The sequence below is a fragment of the Entelurus aequoreus genome, linkage group LG15, assembly GCF_033978785.1.
Source record: "Entelurus aequoreus isolate RoL-2023_Sb linkage group LG15, RoL_Eaeq_v1.1, whole genome shotgun sequence".
Lineage (NCBI taxonomy): Eukaryota > Metazoa > Chordata > Actinopteri > Syngnathiformes > Syngnathidae > Entelurus > Entelurus aequoreus.
Genome location: NC_084745.1, coordinates 39,471,122 through 39,479,255, shown reverse-complemented (window position 1 = coordinate 39,479,255; position 8,134 = coordinate 39,471,122). Strand labels below are relative to the sequence as shown.

The 8,134-nt window shown below is 46.9% G+C and overlaps 1 protein-coding gene across 1 annotated transcript in view; it reads left to right on the top strand.

Moving 5' to 3' along the window:
• The first annotated feature begins 368 nt into the window (after nucleotides 1-368).
• The window catches only part of LOC133630148 (kinesin-1 heavy chain-like), a 92,085-nt gene continuing 84,319 nt past the window's right edge, over nucleotides 369-8,134 (top strand). Inside the window, exons 1-2 of the mRNA XM_062021506.1 lie at nucleotides 369-724; nucleotides 7,012-7,155. The gene's annotated coding sequence lies outside the window, so the exon portion shown is untranslated. The remainder of the gene's footprint in view (nucleotides 725-7,011; nucleotides 7,156-8,134) is intronic.

Genomic DNA, 8,134 nt, shown 5'->3' with positions numbered 1-8,134 from the left:
CCTGTTTTCTGTTTTCCACTCACACACTTCATCGCCACGTGTGCTCAATTATAAACTTTAACTGACTTGTCTTGTTCAACAGGTTTTTAAGGTCATTACAGCACACATTTGTGCTTTTAGTTAATTAAATAGTGTCCTTCTTCATACAGTTTGTAAAATTAATTTAATTGATGCTGCCACATAAAAGAGAAATGGTTATTTTATGTTCCTTATCAAACATGCACATGATAATACCATATCGCCATCTGCTGGCAGTAGGAGATACTGCTTCACTTTAAAGCTCAATAACAGTCTGTTCATTCTGATTATAAACCCCAACACAATTTAAATGTCCAAAAATGTGCCCGGTATAAATGGTAAATGGTTTGTACTTGTATACTCACTTTCGAAGTACTCAAAAATGCTTTTGAAAGTATTTCCACATCCACCCATTCACACACTGATCAGTGTGTGATGCATGACCCATCGGGAGCAAGGGTGAAGTGTCTTGCTCAGGGACACAACGGACGTGACGAGGATTGCAGAAGATGGGGCTCGAACCTGGAACCCTCACGTTGCTGGCACGGCCACTCTACCAACCGAGCAAAGCCGTATAACATTGTAATTAACTTGAACTTATTAGTGTGTGTGAAGTGTAGCGTAAAACATTTATATATGCTTGTCATGTGACAGTCACGACCGTGACTAACACAGGATATTCTCCAAAATGGCGGCGTGTACATAGGTAAGCTAGCTCATTTTCAAAAGCTCAAATTAAAGCTAATTTTGAAACCATTTTAATGTTTTTAGAAGGTGTTTATTCCAATTCTACTGTTCTTACGATATTCATTCAGTTTATTCATAGAAAACAAGCTAGCATAATATTACTGTCAGGTTTTAGCATTAAAATTGTTATGAAAGGTCTGAATTCTATAATACATTTTAAATTTCAATTATTTAGAATGAATTCCCCCTTATCTTACTTTTTTTAAATCTTTCTATCCTCTCCTGCTCCTGTCCGGCTGCGCCAAATAATAATATACCGTAAATCCATTTAATAAAGTCAAATACAAATAAGGGCACTGCGATGAGGTGGCGACTTGTCCAGGGTGTACCCCGCCTTCCGCCCGATTGTAGCTGAGATAGGCTCCAGCGCCCCCCCGCGACCCCAAAGGGAATAAGCGGTAGAAAATGGATGGATGGATGGAAATACAAATAAGGCATCAAGAGAAGTATCCCACACTTCTCTTTTGTAAAGTAAATCTGTACAGCAAATATGTACATCCATCCATCAATTTTCTACCGCTTATCCCTTTCGGGGTCGCGGGTGGTGCTGGAGCCTATCTCAGCTACAATCGGGCGGAAGGCGGGGTACACCCTGGACAAGTCGCCAATCTATATCAATAATATGATTTGCCTGAGTAGCTGGACAGGACAAAAAAACAATGAATACATGTATTTTGGTTCAATGCAAAGTAGCCTAAATTTGGTACTAAACATAAAAAGTGTCAAGTTTGAATTTTTTTCTAATAATTTAGCATGAATGAGCAATGTTTGTAACAAAATGTGCTCACTAGGGTTGCTAAACAGTAACATAATTAAAATAATCATATTTCTTAAAGGGGAACTGCACGTTTTTGGGGAATTTTGCCTATTGTTCACAATTATTATGAAAGACATGACGACGGATGGATTTTTGAATGAATGAATTCCAAACATTAAGTAAACGGAAAATTAATGTCTGTTTTGTGACGATCTGTCACTTCACGTCTGGTTGTGTTTCCTTGGTTGATGTTTGTTTCCTGTTGGCGCTCTTATTTTTGTTACTCCTGCATGTCTCCCTGAGCGCGCGTTTCCCTCACCTGTCCCTTATTGGCACCCAGGCACACCTGGTTGTAGTTGCCAATCAGGCTGCTTTCTGGCTGCCTCGCCTGTTTGTCAGGTCTCGCCGATTAATTATGTCAAGGACCTTCTGCTGCATGCATGACTGCTCCTCCTTTGTTGAGTACAATAAAGACTCTTACCTGCACGTCGTGCACCTGTTTCCTGCATCTTGGGGTCATAGCCGCGCAGCCATGCGAGTTCCTGACAAAATCCTTGTGCATAAAAGTTACCTCTCGGGAACCCCTGTTGGCGATGTTGAGCCGACGTTCTGGACCAATTCCTGGAGGACATGAAGGCCAGGTTTGTGCGATCCCGGGCCACAGTGGGCTCAATCCTTCTCCCTCTGGCTCGGCCACCGCCGCCTGTGCAGCCGCCGCCATTTTTTCCGTGTGCTGCTGTGCAACCTCCTTTGCCTGCACCTCGGTGACCTCCTTTGCCTGCACCTTGGCGACCTCCTTTGCCTGCTGTTTAAGCAATGGACACGCTTCCAGCCCAGCCGCCTGCGCCTCAAGCTCTGGACACGCTTCTAGCCCTGCTGCGGACCCCGGTGCTAATTATGTCAAGGACCTTCTACTATATGCATGACTGCTCCTCCTTTGTTGAGTACATTAAAGACTCTTACCTACACGTCATGCTCCTGTTTCCTGAATCTTGGGGTCACAACCGCCGCAGCCATGCGAGTTCCTGACACGCTTACAGCTAAGCCAGTGAGAGCTCCACTATTCGCCCATAAAATCCGATAAATAACAATTCAAATAGCGCCAATAATACTCCATTTACATTTTCGTGACTTGAATATTAAATTAAAGTATTGGTGATATTGTTATTATAAGCGCTAATGCAGACAAGCTATTTATAACGGCGACATAATCACTTTCGTTTGTCCCTATGTTTACTTCATCGAGTGGTCTGCTGTTTCCTCGCTTCCCTGCTGCCTGTAAGTTTATTGTAAATCATAAATCATGTCTCTCACCTGAAAAGTACATGGATGAGGATATATTCCGACAAGTTTGACACTTTGACAGCTCTTTTGGACTAGGTACACGAAAAGCACTTGTTCCCCCACCCTGTTCCTTCGCGAGGATTATGAGACATTTTTAATCTAAATGGGAATATATGAACGTCCAAGCAGTTGGCATCCTAATAATAGCAGACCCTGTACAGTAAGTGATGTTTTGTTATGTTTGTTGGCTCTCATAGAGTCTGCAGTGAGTAGTAATCAGCGGATCGAATCAGATGGATTTCTTGGTAACGACTGGAACGGACACCGACAAAGAGTCTAGGATCATGAGAAGGTGCAGGTGTGGGTGGGAGAAGGTGACCACCTTTAGAGGTTTGCGTATCCACCAGGGAAGGAAAAAGTGCAAAGAGGGAGGCCATCAGCAACATTGCACTGCAACCGCAGGTCAGACAAGAGGAACCCAAAGCCAGGTGGCAAACCACAGTGCTGAGGGATCCACCGTTGCTGAGGAAAGGCAGGCGGAGGGCACAGGAGGGCCCTTGGTGGACACCAGTGCCTCTGAGAGTGGCACTGTCGAAGACGCACACAGTGAGTGAAACTGCCTTCAGGAAAGAGGCTAACAGCAGTGAGAGGCTACATGGATGATATCACCGCCCTACTTCAGACAGAAGCATGTACAACAAGACTGCTAAAGAGGATCGGCGAGCTTGTGGGCTAGGCGAGGATGAAGATCAAATCCCCCCAAATCACGTAGTCTGTCTATCAGGAAAGGAGTCAGAAGTGACAACACCATCTTTGTCGCAGGCGGTGAGAACATCCCATTGCTGGCAGATCAACCTGTTCGTAGCCTGGGTCGCAACTACACAGCAGAGCTCTCTGACTGGCAGATAGGGGAGACGGTGAGGAAGCAGCTCGCAGATGGCCTGGCCAACATCAATCAAAGCCAACTACCTGGGAAGTACAAAGTATGGTGCTACCAGTTCATACTGTACCAAAGGGTGATGTGGCCACTGAAGATGAGCGAAATCCCCTCCTCAGTGGTAAGCAAGATGGACGGGCTGGCAAGCTCGTTCATCAGAAAGTGGCTGGGACTACCAAGGTGCCTCTCAGACGTAGGCCTCTTTGGTAGGAACTCACTGCAACTACCACTGCGATCCATCAGCCTTGGATACAAGCAAGAGAAGGCTCGGCTGGTGCTGGAGCTGAGGAAATCCACTCACCAGCTGGTGAGAGCAGCCGGCACCCAGATAAGAACAGGAAGAAAGTGGAAAGCCCAAGAAGAGGTTGACACGGCAATCTGCAGGCCGAAGCACCGTGAAGTTCAGGAAGCTCAAGCAGGCCTTGGGAGGTGCGAGGCTCCCTTGTTCTGGTCAAAGGCTTCCAAAGAAGACCGGAGAGCCATGGTGGTGGCAGAAGTGGCAAGAACTGAGCAGGAACGCCTAAACATCAAAGCGGTGTCCCATGGCCAGCAAGGTCATTGGACATCATGGGAAGGTCTCACAGACAGGTCTATGTCATGGTCTGACCTGTGGAAGATTAAAGATTAAAGTACCAATGATTGTCACACACACACTAGGTGTGGTGAAATGTGTCCTCTGCATTTGACCCATCCCCTTGTTCACCCCCTGGGAGGTGAGGGGAGCAGTGGGCAGCAGCAGTGCTGCTCCCGGGAATCATTTTTGGTGATTTAACCCCCAATTCCAACCCTTGATGCTTTGTGCCAAGCAGGGAGGTAATGGGTCCCATTGTTATAGTCTTTGGTATGACTCGGCCGGGGTTTGAACTCACAACCTACCGATCTCAGGGCGGACACTCTAACCACTAGGCCACTGAGTAGGTGATCCCCCAAGCCAGGCTCAGCTTCCTGATCAGAGCGTACGACACCTTGCCTTGTCCCCGAAACCTCCACCAATGGTTTGGTGCCGAGGAGACCTGTCCCCTCTGCAACACCATCAATACAAGCCTCCAGCACATCCTGTCGGGCTGCACGACAGCGTTGTCGCAAGGCCGCTACAGATGGTGACACAACCAAGTTTTGAGAAAGCTGGCACAGGTGTCAGAGACCTGCAGAAAGGAGGCGAATAGCAGACCTTCCGCTTCAGCCAGACATCCCATCCAGTTCATGAGGGCTGGAGAGGGTGCCAAACCCCCCCGCCAGAGAGCTACAGCGAGACTCCTCTCACCAGGAAATTAGTGGAGCATGAGGGTCGACCTGGGGAAGCAGCTCCAGTGCCCCAGGGAGATCGTCGAAACATCGCTAAGGCCAGACCTGGTCTTCTGGTCAGAGGTTTGCAAGACGGTTCTTCTGGTCCCCCCCTCCCACTGTGCCATGGGAGGGGGGGTTGGAGGCTGCTTATGAGCGGAAGCGAGCCAAGTACTCTGACCTGGCAGCAGAGTGCAGGGAGGCTGGCTGGAAAGCTGTCATCTGCCCTGTGGAAGTAGGGTGTAGGGGCTTCGTGGGTTCCTCAACTGCCCGCCTACTCCGAAACATTGGATGCACAGGAGCGGGGCATCGGAAAGCCATGAAAGAGCCGGCTGAGGAGGCGGGCAAAGGCATCTTCTGGCTGTGGCTAAGGAGGAAGCATAAGAGTTGGGAGGCAAACACCTAGGGAATCAGCAGGGGGTGGCAGGGAGATATCCCTGCCATTGCTCCGCCACCATGAGACGTACTTGGGTTAAAGGAGCGAAACGTTGATGAATAGTGGTCCCCAGCTGATGACCCATTTATGCCCACAGAGGCATACTTGCCAACCTTGAGACCTCCTATTCCGGGAGGTGGGGGGTGGGGGGTGGCGTGGTCGGGGGTGGGGCGGGGGCGTGGTTGGGGGCGTGGTTAAGAGGGGAGGAGTATATTTACAGCTAGAATTCACAAACTCGAGTATTTCATATATATTTGATATATGAAACAGTGAATTCTAGCTATATATATATATATATATACAGTATATATATATATATATATAGGGGGAGGAGTATATTTATAGCTAGAATTGTTCATTTATTTACACATATACTCACATAACATACCTCTCTACTCATTGTTGTATTTGAAAGTACAATGCTTTGCAGCCAGTACCACAGCCTTTGAAGGAGCGTAGGTATGGGCAGTGTAATATTCTGGGTTGGAGTCAATAACCAGGCGAGGTGACGAAGTTACGTCTCTTTACTTCATACTTCAGAACCGACTCCCACACTTGCATTAAAGATGTGCTATTTGGATTTACACTGTATGAAAAAAAATTTGAAAAGGAATTTTACCTTTGCAACCTCATTATACTATTGGCTAACTTTTATATTCATAAATGTATGAATTCCAGTACTAGTCCATGGTTCTCCCCCGGTATAGGGTGGAGTGCCATCTCCGGGTTGGGGAAGAGATCTTGCCCCAAGTGGTGGAGTTCAAGTACCTCAGAGTCTTGTTCACGAGTGACGGAAGAGTGGATCGTGAGATCGACAGGTGGATCGTTGCGGCGTCTTCAGTAATGCGGACACTGTATCGATCCGTTGTGGTAAAGAAGGAGCAAAGCTCTCAATTTACCGGTCAATTTACGTTCCCAACCTTACCTATGGTCATGAGCTTTGGGTTATGATCGAAAGGACAAAATCACGTGTACAAGTGGCTAAAATTAGTTTCCTCTGTCGGGTGGTGGGGCTCTTCCTTAGAGATAGAGTGAGAAGCTCTGTCATTCAGAAGGAGCTCAAAGTAAAGCCGCTGCTCCTTCATATCGAGAGGAGCCAGATGAGGTGGTTTGGGCATCTGGCCAGGATGCCACCCGGACAGCTCCCTGCGGAGGTTTTTAGGGCATGTCCGACCGATAGGAGGCCACAGGGAAGACCTATGTGGAGACATTGGGGAGACTATGTCTCCCGGCTGGCCTGGGAATGCCTCGGGATCCCCTGGGAGGAGCTAGACGATTTCGAAGAGGGAAGTCTGGGCTTCCCTGCACAGGCTGCTGCCCCCGCGACCTGACCTCGGAAAAGCGGAAGAAGATGGATGGATGGATGGAAATAAAAAAAACAGATATCAGAAACACCACAAATAAAAAAACAATGTTTGTATTATTGTGGGTGTAAGTACAGAGTCCGACCTGCAATGCATCATAGAGACTGAATTATATTTAGATGTATTTATCACATAAATAATATACAGGGAAATTAATCGCTGCCTTTTAATCATCTTCTTGAAGAGCAGCAGTGGTGCCCGGTGACGGAATCCGGGTCGTAGGTCAGCATCTTGGACCCTGAAGGCAAAGTTGGTGAAGTGTCTTGCTCAAGTACACAATGGCAATGACTGGGATGGAGGACGCGGGATTCGCACCAAGAACCCTCAGGTTAGTGGAAAACCTTCTGTGCCTCGTGAGCCATGAAATTATACATTTGTAAAATCTTCTTTTTCATGTCAGGCACAAATGAAATCATCAGATGCCTGTCTAAAATATTAACTTATGTTCACATTTGTGTTAAATGCATAATTGTGTTTTATGAAGATTGAAGCAGACACAATTTTTTTATTATCCTGATACATCATGTGACACTCATACCCAGTGTTGGGACTAACACGTTACTGTAACGCCGTTATTTTCGGCGGTAACTAGTAATCTAAAGCGTTATTTTTTATATTCAGCAACTCAGTTACCGTTACTACATGATGCGTTACTGCGTTATTTTACGTTATTTTTTATGTAGTATCGGCTAGAAACAGAAAATCTGAGTATGTTTTATTGAAGCGCTGCGGTGTCGTCCTTCTGTGTCACAAGGAAAAGAAGAGGCGTGCTTTGTATGGGTGGGGCCTGGGGGAGGGGGCTCCCAGACCGTAGTCGAGGAGCGCAGAGGAGATGTAAGTGTAACACCCTTCACTTTACCCGGCAGTGTGTCTTTACAGCTCCGGACTCGAGGGTGAATGACGAGGCCGGCGGTTTGTTCCAACTTTGTGACTTTATTGGCGTCTTGCACGCAGCCATCCACCAAGCTACTCATTGTTGCCGTTCCCTCACTTCTCTCGCCCACTCACTCACTGACGTCACTCACCTCACAAGCTGTCATATCTTAAAGGGCCACACACACACACACACATACGCTACTCTCATAACAACTAACAAGACATCATCGCGGAGCCTTAACATGGAGATATTCTCAATACTTTTCTTTTGTCGAGCACAAAGAAAAGAACATTTTAGTTAAATGTAAGTTGTGTCTTGGATCAAAGATCCCATCTACTTAAAGTTAAAGTTAAAGTACCAATGATTGTCACACACACACTAGGTGTGGCGAAATTATTCTCTGCATTTGACCCATCACCCTTGATCACCA